Genomic DNA, 21,576 nt, shown 5'->3' on the forward strand with positions numbered 1-21,576 from the left:
CCTCTAGAAACGCGGGGTGGAGATTAGGGCCCCGACGCGGGGGAGCGGGGACCCCGCCCTGCAGAGGAAGGCAACTTGAGACCCTCCAGGGGGAAGAGATGAAAGTCCAGGTTAAGCCCGGCGTCGGGGACATCAAGCCCCCTGGCGGATGGAGAAGACCAGACCCGGACACGGCACCCCGCCCACCCCCACACCCGCTGAGCTGGGATTGGGGGCCAGGTGGGGTGCAGGTGCGAGGTCCTGGCCACTGATTCCGGACTCTGGGTTCCCGGGTCAGCTCTCTTCTCCTCTGGATTTACTGCCCTAAGACTCCGTAAAATACGCCTTTGGTCGGGTGTCCTGGTGGCGCTTAGAGAAGGGAGACCCGGGATTCGTGCTGATTTTCAAGCCGGCGAGAAGAGAAAGCGGATACAATAAATAAACCAAGAGGGAAAAACCTAGAAGGCAACACAGGCTTGGCCGGCTCCTGGGGAAAGATCAAAGATCCTAGGAAGTGCCCCGCAGAGGGAGCCAGCGCTGGCTGGCTGGGAGGACCTTGCAACCGCCCCACCGCGCAGCCCAGCTGAGGTTCCTGGCCCTTCCTTGTTAACCTCTGGGAGAGCGGGAGGGAACAAGGTTGACTGACATCTCTCCCGCTCCCGACCCCCCCAAGATTTCTCCTCTTTTTAGGAATGAAGTAAGCCCTGGCTAGAGGGTTTGTAATGAGCCCCTTGTTTGCTAACAAACAAACCTTGTTTGTTAGCAAAGCTTGAGAATATGGTCCCTTAGTATCTGGGTTCTTAGGTGTGCAACTGCCCATGATAAATCCAAGTCCACTCCAACTGGAGTATCTGCAACTCTTAGCTGTGACACCAGAGCTTGTCCTTTTACACGGAGCTAGAGTAGAAAAGTTGAACAGATGGTTCTCTTCACTTCCAAGGGGATACCAAGGCCAAGTTTGGAAGCCAGGCTATGTGACTGCCCCCAACACTGCTAGTCTCAAAGTAGCAGAATCATAGACCCTTGGGACCCTCGGGACCCCCCAGAAGGCATCTAGTCCCTTCCTACCTCCATTTCACACAGAAAATTACCTTCAGCACCTCTGGCAGATCATTCACCTGGGTTTAACCTCCACCTGTAACAAAGAGATCCTATTTTACCACCAGCCCAGAAGTTGTTGGATAGCTCCTTTTATGAGAAAGTTATTTTTTAACAATGTATTTAATTGAAAGAGAGAGCATGAGCAGGGGGAGTGGCAGAGGGAGAGAGAATTTCAAGCAGACTCCACAGAGCACAGAGCAGGAGGGTGGGCTCCATCCCAGGATCCTGAGACTGTGACTTGAGCCCAAACCAAGAATCCACCACTCAACTGGCTAGCTACCCAGCTGCCCCATGAGAAAGTGGCGTTTTGTATCCGATCTAAGGTAGTAGCCAGAACCAAGCAAGTGTTACCATGAAGATACCTTCCGTGTTGGTTCTGCTCTTCCCCACTTAAAAATAATTCTCCCTGATGTAAAAGTTGGAAGTAATAATACCTGCTATAATGGCTGGCAATTATATTAACACCTACTATGTACCAGACCCTCTCTGAAATGCTTTAGAATCCCAATAACAACCAGACCAGGTAGGTAATTGTTATTAGTATTACTTCCATTCAACAGATGAGGCAACTAAAACATGAAAAAGTTAAGTAACTTAAATCTTCAAGTTACTTTAACTGCACAATTCTCAAAAAAAAAAAAAAAAAAATCATGCAGCTCCCAAGAGACAGAGCTTCGACTGAGTCCAGGTGGTCTGGTTCCAGAGTCCAGGCTTTTAAGGAGACAGAGGGAGAGCAGACACAGAAGTGGACCAAGGATCACAAAATCTTGGTGTTGGGCAGCCCGAGTGGTTCCTGGGTTTAGTGCCGCTTTCAGCCCAGGGTGTGATACTGGAGACCCTGGTTCGAGACCCGAGTCGGGGTCCCTGCATGGAGCCTGCTTCTCCCTCTGCCTGTGTCTCTGCCTCTCTCTCTCTCTGTCTCTAATGAATAAATAAATAAAATCTTTAAAAAAACAAAACAAAACAAAAAACAAAAAACAAAATCTTGGTGTTTAATATCAGGCTCTTTTCAAGTATATCTTGATAAAATGAAGGGGCTGGATGAAATCATCGATAACTTCCAGATTTTGCTTTGTCTTTATCATCTGATGAATCGCACCATCTAATCCAAGCCATTTTTGCTCTGAACGTGCCTTCTAAAAGACTGGAACAAACTGTCCATTGCAAATTTTGTAAGCCCAAGATTCATTCTTCTTGCATACCCTTGACCTGTGCCCATATCACCTCTTCATCTCTGGCCCTGGGCTTCTCTTCGATCTTCTGCAGATGGCTGTAGGTGATTTGGAAAGCTGGCTTGGTTTCTTCAGAGGCACCTCTTGTTTCTTCCTTATGGGATTACCTTCAATTATGTTATTATATTTTACTTTTGAGTTCACCTCCAAATGCTCTGGATCCTCAGCCCACTGAGATAAGCACTTACTTCCAGAGATCTGCTTGTTACAAATCTAGGGCATACCTTAGACTGAACTTCCTTCCTTCCTTTGAGAGTCAAATCACATCCCCCAAGGTTCCTTCTCGTATCAATTTGATAACCAGTTTACAACACTTATAAATCTGACTAAAGATAAATGGACACTTGCCTTTCACTTCCTTCCCGGGAGGAGGGGAAACAGAGGCCAGAGACTTTGAATGTTTCATTTTTAAAAATCTGTTCACATTCACTGGAGGTCTAAACTCAATTAATAAGGTCATCAGAAGAAGAGTGACCTGCCTGCTTTGCTCAACATCATAGAAGAGACTGACCTTTGTTTCGTGGAATGGATTTTGAAGGTGTTTAGCTGAAAGTAAAGGCAAAGTTACCAATGACAGAATGTTGAGGAGGTCCCTATGTGAGAGTGCAGAAAAGCCAGCAGTCAAGACTTGGCTTTGGATTTATTTTTTTTTGAAGGAAGTTATATGTACATATAAACTTTGAAATTTGCATCAGGCAGAGTGTATAGTGACAAATATGTTTCACCCTGTCTCTCCCAGAAGCAACCACTGTTATCAGTTTTCTTGTATGTCCTTCCAGAGATATTCTATGAACACACAAGCAAACACATACATATATACTTAACACAAAAAGGAGAACCTTGTACATGCTTTTCAACCTGAAAATCTGCCCACATCAGCAAATAGAGATCTGCCTCCATCTTACTGTCTGCTGAATAATATTCTGTTGTGTGATGGGCAATTTATTTGTTCCTTCTTCGTTGTTTCTTATTGTGTCATTATGGACCATACTGCTGGACATGACCTTGAATAACAGTTTGCACATGTCATAACAGACTGTGGGGTACACTTCTAGACTGTGCATTGCTCAGCAGAACAGTGAATTTGCCTTTTCACTTTGATGATTTGGCCAAATTTCCTCCCTAGGAGAATATACAAATTTGCACTCCTAGAAGCCAAGAAAAATGTGACTAATTCCACAAAATCTCATCAACACAATATCTTATCAAACTAGAGCCACATATTATTTCCATATATGTTGCATGTTTCAGCCATCACCCAACATATAAAGAAAAGCACCCAGATCAAGAATGAGAATACTACTACCACTTCCAGTAACCCTTCCTCATGTTTCCTCTCAAGATGCAGAGGTTCTAGAAGAGGGATGAGAAGAGTTCAGACCTCCCATTTAAATTCACGAATAAAAATTACAATAACACAAATAGAGATAGGTCAGTGGAAAATGTAAGCATTCCTCATCCCCACTAGGAAATGAGCATTAATTGAGATTTGATCCCACTATGTGTAAGGCTCTGTGCTGAGAGCAGAAAGACTAGAGGAAAGAAAATACAATGTCTTCTGCACTCAAGAAGACAGTTTAGAGAAGACAACTGCACAGCCCACTTTTCCACAGAGCAGAACAAAAGAAGCACTAGATAAGAATTTGAACACCATGCTATTGGCATGTCAAGAGAGGAAGACCTTGTATTACAAATGATAACCTATGGAGCAGTATCGTATAAAAATACAGCCATCGACCTCATGAATGTTTAAATCATGCTTCTCTACATAACAGGATTCTACCAAGAACAGAACTGGAGTTTTAAGGGTAAATTATTTGGTATTCCCAAATCTGTCCTTCCTTCCGCATACGTTTCTGGAAGCATAAATTAAAATGACCACGGAATTATAGTTTTATATAAATGGAATTGAGTAATTTACTCCAGTGATGTAATAATTTATGTCCATAATCTCAACATTATGTTTAAGATTTTCATCTAAATTGTATGGTTATTCCTTTTCGTTGGTGTATAGTGCCCCATTTTATGCATATATTACAATTTGTTTACACACTACTGCTGATGAACACTTGGGATGTTTTCTAGTTTGGAGCTACAACCAAAAAATGTTTCTATAATTATTCTTGTATGTGTCTTTGGTAAACCTAAGTATGCATTTCCATTATGCATAATTACTAGGTTATATGGTAAGCACAGGTTTAAGTTTGGAAGATAATGTCAAGCAGTTTGTCAAAGTGGCTATACCAATTTATACTTCCACTAGCAGTATATGAGAGTTTCAGCCATTCCACAATCTCACCAACATGTGGTATTTTCTTGTTTTTTTTTTATTTTAGTCATTTTGGTGTGTAATATCACATTGCAGTTTTAATTTGTGTTTTCTTGAAAACTAATGAAGTCAAGTACTTTTTCACTTGTGTATTAGCTATTAGAAATTCTAGTTTGTGGGGACCCCTGAGTGGCTCAGTCGGTTAAGTATCTGACTCTCGATCTCAGTTCAGGTCTTGATCTCAGGGTACACTGGAAATGGAGCCCAAAAGAAAGAAAGAGAGGGGGGAGAGGTGGAGAGGAAGGGAGGGAGGGAGGAAGGGAGGGAGGAAGGGAGGAAGGCAGAAAGGAACCCTATTTTGTGAAGTGTCTATTCATGCATTTTGCCCATTTTTCTATTGGACTGTCAACCTATTTCTTATTGATTATAGAAGTTCTGTATATAGTCTGGAAACGAGTCATAGGATTTTTTTGTTGGTGGCAGATGTTTATATTGAAAAATATTTTTCCCATTCTGTCTTGTCTTTTTACTCTCTTAATAATGACTCTGAGTGAATAAAAGTCCTAGTTTTAATGTACAATTGATCAATTCTTTTTCATTAGTGGCTAGCATTTTTAATGTTCTATTTAAGAAATCTTTACTTACCTCAAGGTCATGAAGATAATAGTCCATGTTTTCTTCTGAAAGTGTTATTGCTTACCTTCCACATTTAGATCTGCAATGGGTCTTTGTGCACAATGTTGGGTAGTCCTCAAGTCTCTCTGACTGGTTGCTCTGTCTTGATTTAGATGTGGGCAGGTGCATCTTCACAGGGAGATGCGGCTTCCAGAGTATGGCTTTGGGAGGGTATCTTTTCCTCCGCAAACATCAGCCAAGCTGATATTCAAGACTAACACTGTGACTTGTCACCAGGTATATCTAAGGAGATAGCTACCTTGCATTATGTGTTTTGTAGTATAAACAAAGTCCGTCCGCTCCAAAACATGTCACCTACAGGTCTCTCAGTTTCCTTGAAATGTTTACCATTTGAAATACTCCCATGAGTTAAGAGTATAACTTGTCAATAACTTATATCCATTCTATTCCAAAGAGCACAGGAGAATATGGAAGAGAGAGAGTTTAGGAACTTTTATCCAGGTGGTTCCCTTAACATGGACGTATTCTTCCTGAAAAGGAGAAAGAGCTCATTAATACTGTGCTTGTTAACAAAGAAATGAGGACTAATTTGTTAGCTAATTTAGCTGTCACCTATGATATGAGGTCCAGGTTCCACAGCAGGTGGAGCGTATGAATTTGATAATGTCTTGGGAAGGAGAATTGGTGGCAGGTGAGGTTCAGAATGTAGGACATGGATTGTTTGTAATAGCAAAACTCTGGAAGTCATAAAAAAATCTTTCTCTAGAGGAGAGATGGGTAAAACACATTATGGAATACAATGGAGGTGTATCCAGCTCTTGAAAAAGGAATAGACTTAGAGCTTCATGTACTAAAATGGAACAAAGTAGACAAAACAAGCTGCAGAACAGAGTGCAGGTGTTCACAGAGTGGTGGGAAGGGGATTAGGGGATCTGGGATGAATGCAGGGGAAATGTGCAATGTGTTATTTTTTTAATTAATTGTATTGTTAAATTATAAGAATTTCTCTATCTGGATTAAAAAGAAAGTATGAATGCATTTTAAAAGATGATACGAAAAAAAAATTAAAAAAATTAAAGATGATACGTCAGTCTAGGTGGAGCAACAGGAGGAATGATAGGGACTGAGAAACCAAGAGAAGAGATACAGGTCTCATGTATCTTGAGAGAGGGAAGGAATAGAGTTTGAGACAGGCACTGCAAAAGGGAAGGAGGGTATAAAAGGCAGATCTCACAAATCACGTGATTCTGTGTGCCAGACTTCAGGTCCGAGAAAAAAAGAAAGGGCTACCATCTTCCGGAAATGCAGGGATACCCTGTAGCACGTTGAAGATTGGGGTTCCACACACAACACAACAAAACACGGGAGCCTCACAGTGGCCACAGGCAACTGCTCATCACACTAAAAGGCATCTATTTACAGCACTGGCATGCCATTTCAAAATGTAGGGCTTGTTTGGGAACAATGCAATGTCCAGAAAAATCTCAGTGGACTGGAGGTCAGGAGACCTGCACTCCAGCTCTGGCCCTGTCACTAACTGTCAGTGGGACTCTGGTGATTCAATCGACCTCTTTAGGCCTTACTTTTCTCCTCTATCAACCAAGGTTGCTGAATAAGATGAGGTCTCAGCTTATCCAGGCACTCACAGTTATCAGCTTCCACAGAAAAGCCTCTTTACTTTTCCCAAGATAGACAGATGTCAGTACTTAAAAACAAAAAGGAGTCTTGTAAAAGGCTTGTTCTCAGAAAAACTTTGAAGTTGGAAAACAAGTCTTTTGCCAAAAAAGAAAAGAAATAAAAAGAACACAAAACAAAATAAAACATTTAAAACACATTCACACACACGCATGTACACACACCCAGAGATGTCAGGGCAAAAGCAATTCTTTGCCTCAGAGAAGGCTGTAGGAAGCAAACTCAAAGTTTCCAAGCAGGCCACATCCAGCCCATCCAGACAGAGGAAATGGGGAGGTGTGAGAAAGGAGGGGCAGAGAAGACCAGGGCTGGGTGGTGGGTGTAGGAGGCAGAGGAATGCTGGCCTTTCTGGGTTAGTTAGTGACAATGCAAATAACTGCAAATTTCCTGATGCCAAGAGAAAACCTGTGGAAAGAAGCAAAAAGCCAATCTTTCCATCTGAGATTGATTGTATTTTTATTTGCGCAATTCTTAAGGAAAGAAAGTGAGGAGGAGGGGGAGGGGATTGGAAGATTTGAAGGTATGTTTGATCAGTATCACCAAGCAGAAGGTGTCAAGGAGGTGAAAAACAGCTGAGTGAGGGGAACACTTGGTTTGTACCCAGCCCCAGGGGAGGAAAGTGGGGGTGACAGAAAAAGGTTTATGCAAGAGAAGAAGTTGTGTGACTTGTCAGGATGGCAGTGCTGTGGAACAAGGGAGGAATGGGACAGCTTCAAAGGTGGATCTGAAAAGTAGGAGGGAATGGCTTAGATTCATGACAATATGAAGTTAACTGACAACATGAAGAAAGATCAACAGTGAAGGAGGAGAGAGAAGTTAGCCTCGGTTGCCTGCCCTGTGTAATGGGATGTGACACCTACTGTAAATGCTGTGCCCATCAGACGGGATGCCCCAGTGCACTACGCATACCATGCACTTGGCACTCACTGAAAGTTGGCTTTATTTCATTTCATCACTCACATTCATCACAGAGACAAGCTAAGTGCCCTCCAGAGTTAAATTCCAGAAGCACCAGTAGATTATTGCTAGCAGAGCAATGGAGGCTTGGGGGCAGAGATGAAGCTTTGATCCAGACACTTTCAGCATGAACCGGAAATAATGGAAAACCAAGGTTTGTATTTTGAGATAATGAAAGACCTCTCCCAAAAGATTATGACATCCTAGATAGGAATTCTCCCAGGAAGGAATAATAGCTGAGCCATCAAAATAAATGAAGATACACACAGGATAGACCTACATCTGGTAGGATGCCAGGTAGCTCTAGCTCCTCCTGGCAAGATCTAGCCTATTCATATTTTCCTTCAGCGTTCGTGTCTCTTAATTGATCCAGTATGCGTATTTTTCATGTTCCCTATTTCCTTCTTTATTACTCATTATATGTCCCTGGATGAGTCACATTGCTTCCCTGACATTAGTTTCCTGGGCTGAACTTGGATGGAGTTCAGCTCCGGCTCGGACAATCTTGCATCCGTGTTTGGGCATGGTAGTCCCATGCAGGTCCTTCTCAGTCTTGTCTAGACCCTAACAACTGATCCTGGGAAATGCTACCATGGCTCTAGCTTCTGAGCCAAAGGAATAGACAAAAGTCGTGGAGATGTTGACTTGCATGTAGTCGGTGAACCAGTGAACTACATCCCTCTCTAGGGATGGCTTTAATCGCTTTGTTCCCAAGCTCCATTATAATCATGGGCTTAATTGGAAAAAAGCAACATGAAATTCAAACTCTCTACTTTCAATGGAGTGAAAAGCAGATGACAGCAATATAAGGACCTTATTTTGAATGCATAATAAAGTATGTGCGCATATTTATATGTGCCTCCATATGTCCTCACCATGCAATTGTACACCTGGACTTTCCCAAACAGGAGAGAACTATATGGAGGGAAATTAGGACAAGGAAAAAACGCAGAAGTCAAGAAAACAAACTGAGAGTGGAGAAAGTAACAGAAGTAGAAGATACAGAGATAGGAAGAGCAGTCTCACCTATTTTCCCAAAAGTCCACAGAATTGTAGTTCACCAGTTTGATAGCACAGTTTCAAATTTTAACTATTTAGCATTTTAATGACAAGTCAGGTAGCTAAACAAGATTACCAGTTCAAACTGATGGCTCTTTACAGGTGTGCTCTTCTGTAAGAAATCGGAATTTATGTAAAAGATTCTTTCAGGGGATAACTGGGATTTTTTCATAATTTTTAAAAGACTTTTAGGAAAAGTAGTCACTACAGGGAGATTTTCCAAGTGCTTTGATTGAGAGTGGAAGAGATACTTAAAGTGTTAGCTTTAATTTCAATTTGTATGCATTCAAATATAAAGACAAAACATTATTGAAATGAAAGTGTAATCCAGTGGAAAAAAAGTGAAATATATATATATGATATGTATATATCCAAATTGAGATTTCATTAAAAAATTTAAAAATGCGGGATCCCTGGGTGGCGCAGCGGTTTGGCGCCTGCCTTTGGCCCAGGGCGCGATCCTGGAGACCCGGGATCGAATCCCACATCGGGCTCCCGGTGCATGGAGCCTGCTTCTCCCTCTGCCTGTGTCTCTGCCTCTCTCTCTCTCTCACTGTGTGCCTATCATAAATTAAAAAAAAAAAAAAATTAAAAAAAAATTTAAAAATGCAAATACTACACTATTGGAAGAAAATAATTATACTTAGGGAAAAAAATCATTCTCAAAATGTTCTCCATCTTCCTCTCCCACATTTTCTTAGGAAGCCAAACCACATGTTCCATAACAAAGAACAGAAATACTCTAAAACTCTCCTTACCTTTCCAAGGCACTGAAACATAGTCGTCTCTTCGACAGCATTTGCTTAGCCTAGAGAGTAAACTTTAATAGCAAATTATTTCTAAGATTACCTATTGTAATGTTAAAGAACTAAGAATCAACTTTTTTAAATGGGATCTAAAATCCAGTCAAATGTGTCAAATTCATGATTAAACAATGTTCTAGTAAGTTTATCAGATTTGAAAGCTAGATGAGCAGTTAATGACAGGGAGGAGAAGGTGTGATGGTATGTTAGCCTCAAGTATCAAAATTCATTAGACTATTATTTAGTTTATAAAACAAGTAAGTTAGGAGAGTTTGCAAGCTGTAAATTTTCTAAATTATAGTTTAATATGTGAATGATACTCATTAGAATCTAAAATGGTAGAGCCTCCAAATTTACTTTTAAGGGTTTATTTTGTGCTATATTTTTGTTAATGGTAAATTAATATGACTATGGGTAGTAAGCTGATGTTCCTTTTAAAATAATGTTTTCTCAGGGGCATCTGGGTGGCTCAATTGGTTGAACGACTGATTCTGGATTAAAGCTCATGTCATGATTCCAGGGTTCTGGGATGGAGTCCCTCGTTTGGATCAGCACAGAGTCTGCCTGAGATTCTCTCTCTACTTCTTCCTCTATCCCTCCCCTTGCATGTGCTCTCTCTCTCTCTCCGTAAGTAAATAAATCTTTAAAAATAAATAACACTTTTTCAATTTCCCCAATTTTTTTATTTTATCATGTAGTTACCCTGTTCCAAATTACTGTTAGCATGACTTCTATATCCCCAAACAATAATTACTCTAATACACAGTATCTAAATAAAACTAGATAATTTAAGTCAATAAAATGTCAAAACAACATTTTCCCTTAAATCTTACCCAAAAAACCAACCAGATTTCAGTTTCTTGAACAGTCATGTCACAAACAAAAGGATGTATTTACTCAAGAGGACCACTGAGTGATGAAAAACAATCAGCCACTTTCAAGCCAGCAAGATTTTGACATTCGCAAAATTTCTCTTAGACCTGTCCAGGCAGGGCTATACTGGGAACCAAAGCTCAGTGGATGGAGCTCACCAACCTGTCAGCTATAGAGCTTCTTAACTCCCCACTCTTCTCTCACCCTGAGGACCAAGAACAGAGGAGTAATGGGCCACAGACCTGAAGTGGGCAGGCCACAGGAGAACTTCCTGTTCTTGGCCCCGCCCAGCCCCTTCCTGCCCAGGTAATTTGGCCGACTGAGAACTGGTTACACACAGGCATGAAGTCTGTCCCCTCAGCAACCTGTCTTCATATCATACACTTTTGTCTCATTCCCAACTTCTGGCTCCTCCATCCCAGAGTACTGCTATGTGATTTGTCAAGCCCACTCGTGTATGATATTAAAAGAGTCGGCAATACATTATTTATGCTGATTTTAAAAGGAACCCTATTCCCAAGCAAAGTGCAAATGAGAGATAACAGTTTTGCTTTTTCTGAGGGGATATTTGCATTTTCACAGAATATCAAAGCAAGAAATGAAGTAAATAGTCTAAGATGCAAATAGATGGCTTTCAACAAGGGGTTCATAACTTGGATGCACATTAGAATCTTGTGTAAGGGAATTTCATAAAATATCAATGCCTGGGTTCCATCTCCACAGATTCTGATTCACTTGGTCAGGGCAAGGCCTTGGCATTAGGGTTTTTAGAAACCCCTAAGGGATTTTTGGTGTGCAATCAACATTAGGAACTAGTGATCTAGAGTGTCTAGAGTAACAGAGTGTAACCTTGAAACTGGAAGGTGAAGGCTGGTGAACACTTGCAGGGAGGGTAGTCAGGAGGAAGATGCTGTAGCTAGGACTGCTCAATCGGATGGGAGGCTGGTCCGGAGCAGCACTTCTCAAACCTAATATGTACACTCTCTTGGGGTCTGATCAAAGAGAAGATGACAATTCAGTAGGTCCGGTGGGCTCCTGAGATTCTGCATTTCTAACAAGCTCCCAGATGATGCCCAGGCTGCTGATCCAGAGGTCATAACTGAGTAGCAAGGATCTAAATGATCTTGAAGATCCTTCTGATCCTAAGAAGCTCTGATTCTCTGAACTGAGACCAATAGGACTGGAGAGGAGAGATTAGTCCAGAGAGGGGGCCTGAAGGCTTGACCCACAGAGTACTCTATTTGCCTAGCCCTGAAATGATGATGAACAGGTTTGTCTGGAGCATAACTCCCTCCTTGTACAGTCAGAGGAGTCAAGTTGCTATAGACCCAGTGGAGAAGCAAATGTGCTAAGGAAACATTTCAGAGGTCAAAGGGAACCAAGGAGCCTACTCAACCACTCTTCTGAGTAGACATGGTGGAAGCTTGGAAATCCAGGCATCAAAGTAAGGTATAAAAAAGTAGGAACGGGCAGCCCGGGTGGCTCAATGGTTTAGCGCCTCCTTCAGCCCAGGGCGTGATCCTGGGGACCCGGGATCCAGTCCCATGTCAGGCTCCCTGCATGGAGCCTGCTTTTCCCTCTGCCTCTCTCTCTCTCTCTCTCTGTCACTCATGAATAAATAAAATCTTTAAAAAAAAAGTAGGAACAAGAAGTGGACATAAGATATTTAAGGATATCAAATGATTTCAAACACTTTATACTTTACATTTTAAAAATTGTGAAACCTTATTTGGACAAAAGCACTAAAGATAAATGTAGTAAATGCATTCACAGGAAAATCATACTAACTTTAGGTGAATTGATACATTAGATTGGGATGATCTGTTCTTTAAAGCAATTTTTAAAATTATTTGAAAATATTGTTTTTATTCTAAAGCACTTTTTAAATCTCTCAGGGATTCAAGAAAATGTTTTTCCTTTTGATATTCTTCGTTATCAAATATTCTGTCAAAAGGGAGTATCACCTTCGGGTTGTTGGTTTACTGAAGAGATTCTTATCTGTGCTGAGACCATGACCATGCACCACGACTGGATGAAGATGCGGCTGTCAATTGCAACTGGAAAAGAAGCAAAATCTAGAATCAGAAAGAGTATCCTCACAGAACTTCTGAAGCCAGTGATTTTACAAAACACCAAAAACCTAACTGCCCAGTAAGTGAAATAACTTTCAAAGTCCTCTGGTAGTCTTCAGAGTGGTCTAGAGCAGTGGTTTTTAAACTGGTGTCTGTGAACCCCAGGTGGGGTCTCTGAGACCTTTTCATGGAGTCTTTTCATGGTTAACACTATTAAGGTGATAATTAGGTGTCATTTTTGCCTTTTTGATTTGCATGAGTCATGAGTATAGGGTGGAGATTTCCAGAGGCTGCATGTCATGTCATATCACAACAATGCAGGAGCAGGTGGGAGAACCCAGCTCTCTTCTACTAAACCTGATGCTAAAGAAATGTGCAGAAATAAGAAACAATGTCATTGTCACTAACTTTTTATTTTGAGAAACATAGTTATTTTTCACTAAAATATACTATTTACATGTACATGTAAGGGGTTTACTTAACTACTTTTTAAATATTTTGAAAATTTCTCAGTTTTAATTTTTATGACCGTAAATATCAGCAGATATAACCCATGTAAACAAAAGCTCTTTGCTGTCTTCAATAACAGTTAAGAGTGTAAGAGGTCCTGGCACAAAAAAAAAAAAAAAAAAAAAAAAAAAAAAAAAAAAAAAAAAAAGCTTTGGACCATTATTACTCTAGGACCTTGTTCTCAAAATGTGGTCCATGGACCAGCAGCATTGGCCTTGTTCTCAAAGTATGGTTCACAGACTGGAATCTTGATGCCACATCAGACCTATTGAATCAGAATGTGCATTTTCGCAAAGTCTCCAGGTGATTTTGTGCACAATTAGGTTGAAAAGCCTAGAATATAGCTTTTACTTATTCAGTCAATCCTAATCCGGATACCATACAATGATGTAAAATGTAGACTCTTTGAATTCCATCTTAACTACTCCTTAGCTGAATAAAGTTAGGCAAAATCCACAGCCACATTGTGCCTCAGTTTCCTCATCTGTAAAGTGGGGGAAAATAACAATACCTAGCTCACAGAGTCATTATGGAGATAGATGAACTAACATATGTAAAGGTGTAGAACGATGCATGGGCTATAATAAGCATTCTGTAAATACTGAGTGCTTAGTGGAGTTTCCTAAAATTCTAGTTGCTATTTCTCCTTCAGGGAGTGTACAGATCAGTGAGAAGACAGATTCCCAGCAACTGCCATACAGTGAAGCCACCAGTGGACTCCTTATGTGTTCAAAAAGGCAGTGGGAGCCCCGGGCCTGCCCTAGGAAGCAAAGGATTTTACTTGAAACTCCAAGGATGATAGGCATTTTCAAATGAACAAGTATGGAGAAAGTATGTTCTGGAGTAGAAAGAGCAAGGGAAGAGGCAGAGAAGCCAGGGAGAATGTGATATGATTGAGGTACCATTTTCCTTCCCATAAGTCTTCGAGTTCCACATATGAGGAAACTGAGGTTCAAAGAGCTTCAGTAAGTGGCCCAACATCACTGGGCTAGTAAGAGAAGCGGTCAGGTTCCAGACAGAGGCAGATGGGCTCCCAAACCCATGTAATTTTCTACTATGTGAAACAGCCTCTGTCCATGATGCCAACACTCAGAGATTTCTGAAATTTGTTCTATGGCTAATAAGTGACCTATGTGTCCAAATGTTCTAGGTCCTCTATTTGGTGGGTGCTGGGCTCTATATGCCTCCCTAAATCAAATCTATTCATTGTGCTGTTCAAATCTGGATGGAGTCCAATCAGGAAGGGTTTATTTGCCAGACAGAGGAATCCAGAGATCACCCTGTAAACTATGAGGGAGCCCTGGAGATTTTGCAGGGAAGCAGTGATACTCTAATTTCAAGATTATAAAATTTGGTCCATTGGATGTTGTGGCAAATTACATTCATGCAAAATGATATCATGATGAAGATCTTCTAGGAAGGCAAGAAAAAAATACCTCAAAGAACAGGAAACATGAGCTAGACCCTGCTAAAAGTGCACCAGCATCCACAAGCCGAGGGCTTGGGCACTTTTCTCAAAGGAGAGCTGAACTGAGGAGGACTCTTGGTTAAAGTCTACTTGGGGATCTGGGGTTTAAATTGATCCTTATATTTCTGACCATGGTGCCTATGGTGGTACTCGGCGGGGGCGGGGGGGGAGAGCATCAAGATGGGCTATATCTGCACACATTCCTTTCCTCTTTCTCCATGGAGCTGTGACTGAACCAGTTGGAAAGCCTCAGGAAAAGCCTTTGGCTGCCCCTCCACAGCCTGAACCCACACCTTTCACCCTTCAGAGCAAACTGAAAGGGACCTTCCCTCATGTAACTTCCATTAGTGGCCGCCCAAAGGGATAGGGCCTCCCCCACTGGCTCTGAAGGGGCAGTTGTCCAACCACATAAAAAGGAAGCAAATCAACACATTTGGGTAAGTAAAGTAAGGAGGAAATACCCATATTAAAGGCAAAACTATAGGGACATTAAAAAGATTAGCGGTGGTCAGGGACCGTGGTGGGTGGAAGGGATACAAGGGGCACAATGTATTTATGGGGAAGATAGAACTATTTTCTATACTGACTGTGGTTACCCAATTGTGTGTGTCAACTTTTCTTAGAGCTGTTTACTATATGTAAATTATACCTCAATTTGCCTGACTTTTTAAAGCTTGCATTATTATTTCTTTTCTATTTGTAAATTTGCTCTCTGTATTTCCTTCACATTCTCTCATAGCTAATATTTCTTGCATGCTTAGTATTTGTCAGGTACAAAGCTAAATGTTTAATGTTATATTAAACCATTTCAAATTGCAATTTTCATTGGTCAAGAGATGGTCTCAAATCAGCTATTTCATGTGCTTTAAACTTAATATTTACCACAACCCTTTGGGGTAGATACTATTATTATCTTCATTTTGGGGTACAGAATGAGGCTCAGGGTAGTTAAGTAATTTCCCCCAAACACAGTGAAGAGTAAAGCCAGTTCCAAAAAATATATGTGCTTATGGAACAAAGTGGCAAAACAGTTTCCAAAGGAAAAAAAAAAAAAAAAAGACTCATTCACGATACCATCACCCAAAGTGATAACATCTTGGTGTATTTTCATCAAGTATTTTCCTAAGCATTCAACAAAAATTATTCTGATGCTTTTTTTTTTAATAATTGAAGAAGAGAGATACAGACATTAGATAACTACAGTGGAGTTATAAATGAAGATTTTTGTCTTATTTCAGCTTGCCGGGCATTTTGATAATTGAAAATCAGTTTAATGCTATTTTCCGCACTAACAGTTTTAATTTTTACAATTCATCTTCTCCTCTCCTCACTTTCTACCCCTTAATGGTGGAGTCAACGTCACATATTTAAGATGGCTATTGATAATTATCGTGAGTTTCCAATGCAACGGTAGCAATTAGAAAGAGCCTGAAAATACAGGTGTCCATGTAACTAATTACCACATGAATTTATCTCAAGGGCCTCCTTATCATCTCCCTCCTGTGAGTCATTGATAACTTGCCCGCTCCAGATGAATTCACTGTGTCAGAAATAGAGAAAGAGCATTGTAGAGTTAATTCCAGCTGCCAGAGAAGCTCAATAAGCCCCCAAGAAGCTTTTGAGAAATCAAAAAACTCTTAAAAAGGTCTTTAAAAGTAGTTTTTCATGTTTGGCCCAACAGAGTGATAATGCTTCTTTAAAGATAGCGGGCGTATGAGCCAATCAATACACTATTAAGATACTGACAGCACTGAGATAGGATTACATGGTGAAGAAATTGTGAAACCTTTAACTTTTCATTTTCAGCCAGAAGAATTGAGGGAAGTGGCTTTTTTAAATTTATTTTTATCTGAATAGCCTTAGGTAATACAATTTTTTCATTTCAGATCAGGAAGTTCACCCTCGGTCCACATATAACCAAGGGACCAAGTTAACTCCAAATCTTTTTTGTAATGTGACTTTATCCCCAAGTCTGGTACAGCTTCCTGGTTTGGTGGGAAATTACAACTACTTAACTCATCAAGACTTTTTCCAATTATTGCCCTTATTCCATTATTGAAACAATAGAAGCTTAGCCAGATTAACTTACAAAGTAATCTGGTTGCACTCACACATTAATTTGAGGTCTGAAACACTTCCTGAGTAGAAGTCCGTGGTCTATGAGAGATTTTTAAGGCTGGAAGGATCTGTCGAAGTCATTGTATTCCACTCCTAATTTTATAGATAATAAAACAGAGACCTGGAGAAGTTGACTTAAGACCACACAGATGGATGGAGAATAGTGGAGTTCAAAATCATCCTAAAACCCCAACCCATAGAAGAGACTAATGACTTTCTGCACTAGGTATACCTTCGTCATTACTTTGGGGAGCTTTAAAAACCCCTGAAGCCTAAGCTGCACCTCAAATTAATTAAATTAGACTCTCTGAAATAGGACCCAGGCATCAGAGTTTTTTTTAAACTTTTGAGGAAAGCCTGATGTTCGTTCTCCCAAGTGCAGGGAACCATTGGGTAGAGCCTCTTCCTATTTTGAGTTGTTTTTGTTTTTTTTTAAGATTTCATTTATTTATTTATTTATTCATGAGACACACACAGAAAGAGAGAGAAGCAGAGACACAGGCAGAGGGAGAAGCAGGCTCCATGCAGGGAGCCTGATGTGGGACTCGATTCCAGGACTCCAGGATCATGCCCCGGGCAGAAGGCAGGCGCCAAACTGCTGAGCCACCCAGGGATCCAGAGTTGTTCCTTTTTTATTTTTATTTATTTATTTATTTTTTAAATTTATTTATGATAGTCACACAGAGAGAGAGAGAGAGAGAGGCAGAGACATAGGCAGAGGGAGAAGCAGGCTCCATGCACCGGGAGCCCGACGTGGGATTCGATCCCCGGGTCTCCAGGATCACACCCTGGGCCAAAGGCAGGCACAAAAGCGCTGTGCAACCCAGGGATCCCTTGTTCCTTTTTTAAAGTCAGAGTATCCTCATTATTAGAAGCATTGGACATGCATGCTTTTGAACATACTCCAGGTCAAATTTTGTCCTTTCAATTTTAATGACATGTGGAAGTCATTAGTACTATTTTACAAATATTTTTAGCTCTCTATATTCCAAGGACTTGGTAGGATTACACTTCCTGGCCCCTTGTGATTGAGTGGGGCATGTGACCCATGTTGGTGAATGAGTTGAGAACAAACATTACTTTGGGCTGAAGCACTTAATTGCTGGTCCAAACCCTTCAACATTCTGATTCTGTCTGTCACAATAATTAACCATGTTCCACAGAGTGGCAATTCTGTAATCCTGAGTCCCTGAGTGAAGTCAACACTCACAATGGATATGTTGCAAGGGTGAAAAATAGATCTGGGTGTTTTTTTTTTTTAAGCCACTGAGATTTTGAGGTTGTGTGTTGCCACAGGATAACCTAACCCATCTTGAAAGATTCACTAAATAATCTTAAAGTTAGTATTATAGGAAAAAGAATTTTTTTAAAACATTTTTTATTATTTATTTATTTATGATAGTCACACAGAGAGAGAGAGAGAGAGGCAGAGACAGACACAGGCAGAGGTAGAAGCAGGCTCCATGCACCGGGAGCCCGACATGGGATTCGATCCCGGTTCTCCAGGATCGCAACCCGGGTCAAAGGCAGGCGCCAAACCGCTGCGCCACCCAGGGATCCCAAGAAATTATTTTTTAAATTAATTTTTCTCCCCCAAAATCAGTATTTAAGATTTCATTGTTTTCCCCTTTTCTACTGAGAATGGATCTTAAATATTTAATCTCAAACTCAAATTTTTGAAAGTCTTGCCTTGTTCCCAACACCAATAGTGTTATTTCCATGTATCATCAAAAGTCAACTAAAAGAATCACACAGAAGATTTCCAGATGTTCAGAAATGAAAAGCTATCTTTAAGAGACTTTACATCTTTTCGACACACATATGAGGATTTCTCCTAACAGTACTACTGTTGTAATATTTACCAGTGGACTCACACTTGAACTTATGTTTGTCTTTTTACACTATTAAGTTGTTGCTTTAAAGTTGTTTAGAATTTTAAAAGTCTCCAATGGGGCCACTTGTTTGCTATTAGAATCCAAACAATTATATGACTTATGACCCAAGAAACTGGCAGACAATCACTCTGGGGCCTGGAGAGAAGACCTTTAACTTACTTCTTGAGCTCAAATCTTGATATTCTTATTCCTGAATATAATATCTGCCTCCTTTTTTCTTCTCTAGATATTTTGGTAATAACAGAGATCCACTGGAGCCCATGTATAAGAAGGGACTGTCTTGGAAGAAAGGCTCCAACTCAACCTGTAGGTGGAAGAGGCAAAATGCACCAGCACCATCTATGGGCTTAATCCAGCCAAGATGGTATCTTAGGATGGGGAGAAATACATTATGGGTTACTGAAGGTCAGAGCCGTGGGGATAATGGCTAAGAAAAGGCTGCAGAGACACCACACCAGTTCTAATCACCCCTCGCCAATTAATAGTAAGCGAACTTCCCATGCAGCCAAACACAACTGAGAGAACAATCCAGCATTGTAAGGGTGAAGTGGGGGTGAATCTGTTGACCTAATAATGAGCTTCTTCCTCTTCTAACACGTATGCATCTATGACTAGCACTGGAGCCTTGTTACACTGTGCTATAGTGATGGGCCTCTAACTCAGGGTGGTCCTTCAAAGGCTTCTTTGACCCCGCAGGTCTCATTTTATGTAGTTGATGAAACAGATCTATTTCCAACATTTCCCTTCATTTCTTTGATTCCTCTGGGAAATTCTTTCCCACCCCTAGTAACCAATCCTGCAGGCTCCACCACTTCAAGAGTAAAAAAATGTGAAGAAAAGAGGTGTATTATGAAGCAGTCAAGAACTTTCTAAGAATGCTATTTTTCTCTGAAGAGGGAATACATTTCTATTGACTGAAAGTTAAAATCTGCAGTTTGCTCCAAAAATATGATCCATCAGTGGTGACTGGGAAGTTACTGGAGTATAGAGGAGAGACTATCACGTTTGGAAAATGAAGGGCTTCAGATTCAACCAATTCTGCAACTGTGAGAAAATGACATATACTTCCAGACTTCAGGTTTCTTATCCTGTAAAATGGGGTAAAAATAAACCTACTGTAACTTAGCTACTGCATTGGGGTCCATTTGGATAATATAGTTTTCAAAACTTAGGCTTAATATTGTTATTGATATAAGGGTATCTGAAGGTTTAATCATAATCACTAATGAAAATGGGTTTTGAGAAGCAATAAAAGGAAATATTATGATGATGGCTGTTTACTTTTAAAATTCCAAAATTGATAAAGTTCTGGAAAAGTATGTTAGTTTTAATAAATACTCTGATTCTATTACTGCCACCCTAATAGGATGTGCACATTTCAGGGGTGTCATCTAGTATTTAATAAGTAGTCCATACTTCAGAGGCTGTAAGCACTTCAGCTATCTTTTCCCTGATCCACACCAGAGATTTTGCTAAGTAGAAAAATATATATTAGTAATGGGTTTGCATTGCCAAAAATACTTAATATACGTGGATTGGTGAGTGCAGAGGTCAGAAAACCTGTTTTAAAGAGGTTTGATGTTATCTCTGTTTTTGCAGGTAAATGGCCTCTGTCACAATACACTCAACTCTGCCATTGTAACACAAAAATGAGCCACAGACAATATGTGAACGAACTGGCATGACTGTGTTCCAATAAAACTTTATTTAGAGGCACAGACCACATTTGGCCTGTATGCCATAGTTTGTCAACTGCTAAGCTAGAATAGCATAGAAACACTGCCTGTCCTTGAATGGAAATCACTTAAGGATAAAAATTTCTTCACTCCTTAGACTGTTTCACAAGGTTGAGTTCTAAAATAGTCCCAAGCCCACCGCTGGCTTGGGGATTCAGTTACCTGATGGCAACTACAAGGTTAACAGCCCTGTTTCTACTATGTTATGGCATTTGCCCCAAATGTGCCATTTAAATGGGGAGTAATTGGAGTATTTAAAAGGGCAAAGACCTGAAGTCACTGCATGCTCTCACGCCTACTTGTCAATAACTGTGTGGCAGCCTAATCTGTCTGAGTCTTGCTTTTCTTACTTGCAGCATGATGACAGGCTTGGAGATCTGTAGTCCTCACCTACCTCTGATGATGGATATACATCTAACATGAATAAAAGAACCCCAAAACTCTATGCTGCCAAATTGGCTTAGAACAGTTCACAACAGAAGAAGAAAACAGACAGAAAGGAGACAGTATCACCAATTAAGGGAAGAAGAACTGATTCTAGAGAAAGGCAAAGGGCAAGCAAATAGCCCTGCTTCGTGAAGTCCTAACAGCACAGTCTTCCGTGTCATTCAGAACCCAGTCTTTCAGTCAAAGATGACATTATCTCTGCATGTCTTTGTGGCTGGAGAGACCACCCCCAGATTTAACAGCCCTTTCAACTCAGTGGAAGACAGTTCTTTGACTTGGGGCAGCAATTACTTTTACAAAGGTTATTATTGTTGGCAACTTTGCTGGTATGTGCTTAGAAAGATCTCCTCCTTTCCAGCTGTTGGTCACCGAGCAGAATTTCCAACAACCCTTTTATAGGGCTTGTAAGGATTAAGTGGAACAAAGTATGGAGGCCTGGCTTTTAGTAAACACTCTATAAATGTGAGGTGTTTATTATCACCTCCCAAATATCAAATATAATGAGGCTTATGTCCCACAGAGACCTTGGACTTTTTTTTTTTAAGTCCCTGGTCTTCCCCTTCTGACTCTGTTCACAGAACCCTATAATCTTAGGACAGAAAAGGGCATTCAAGACCATCTAACAAAATTCCTTCATTTAATTTTGAAAACCTGATCCCTGATTGGTGACAAAGTTTGAGGAATTTCCTTATCTATACATCCCCATATGGAGAAATAAGCCACATT

General features: G+C 40.6%; 1 long non-coding RNA gene across 1 annotated transcript in view; it reads right to left on the minus strand.

The window, feature by feature from the left end:
- Window positions 1–12,550: 12,550 nt before the first annotated feature.
- The window catches only part of LOC140631627 (uncharacterized), a 122,452-nt gene continuing 113,426 nt past the window's right edge, over window positions 12,551–21,576 (minus strand). The window contains exon 5 of the long non-coding RNA XR_012029155.1: window positions 12,551–12,661. This is a non-coding gene — a long non-coding RNA (uncharacterized lncRNA). The remainder of the gene's footprint in view (window positions 12,662–21,576) is intronic.

This window comes from Canis lupus, chromosome 4 (assembly GCF_048164855.1).
Source record: "Canis lupus baileyi chromosome 4, mCanLup2.hap1, whole genome shotgun sequence".
NCBI classification, from domain to species: Eukaryota; Metazoa; Chordata; class Mammalia; order Carnivora; family Canidae; genus Canis; species Canis lupus.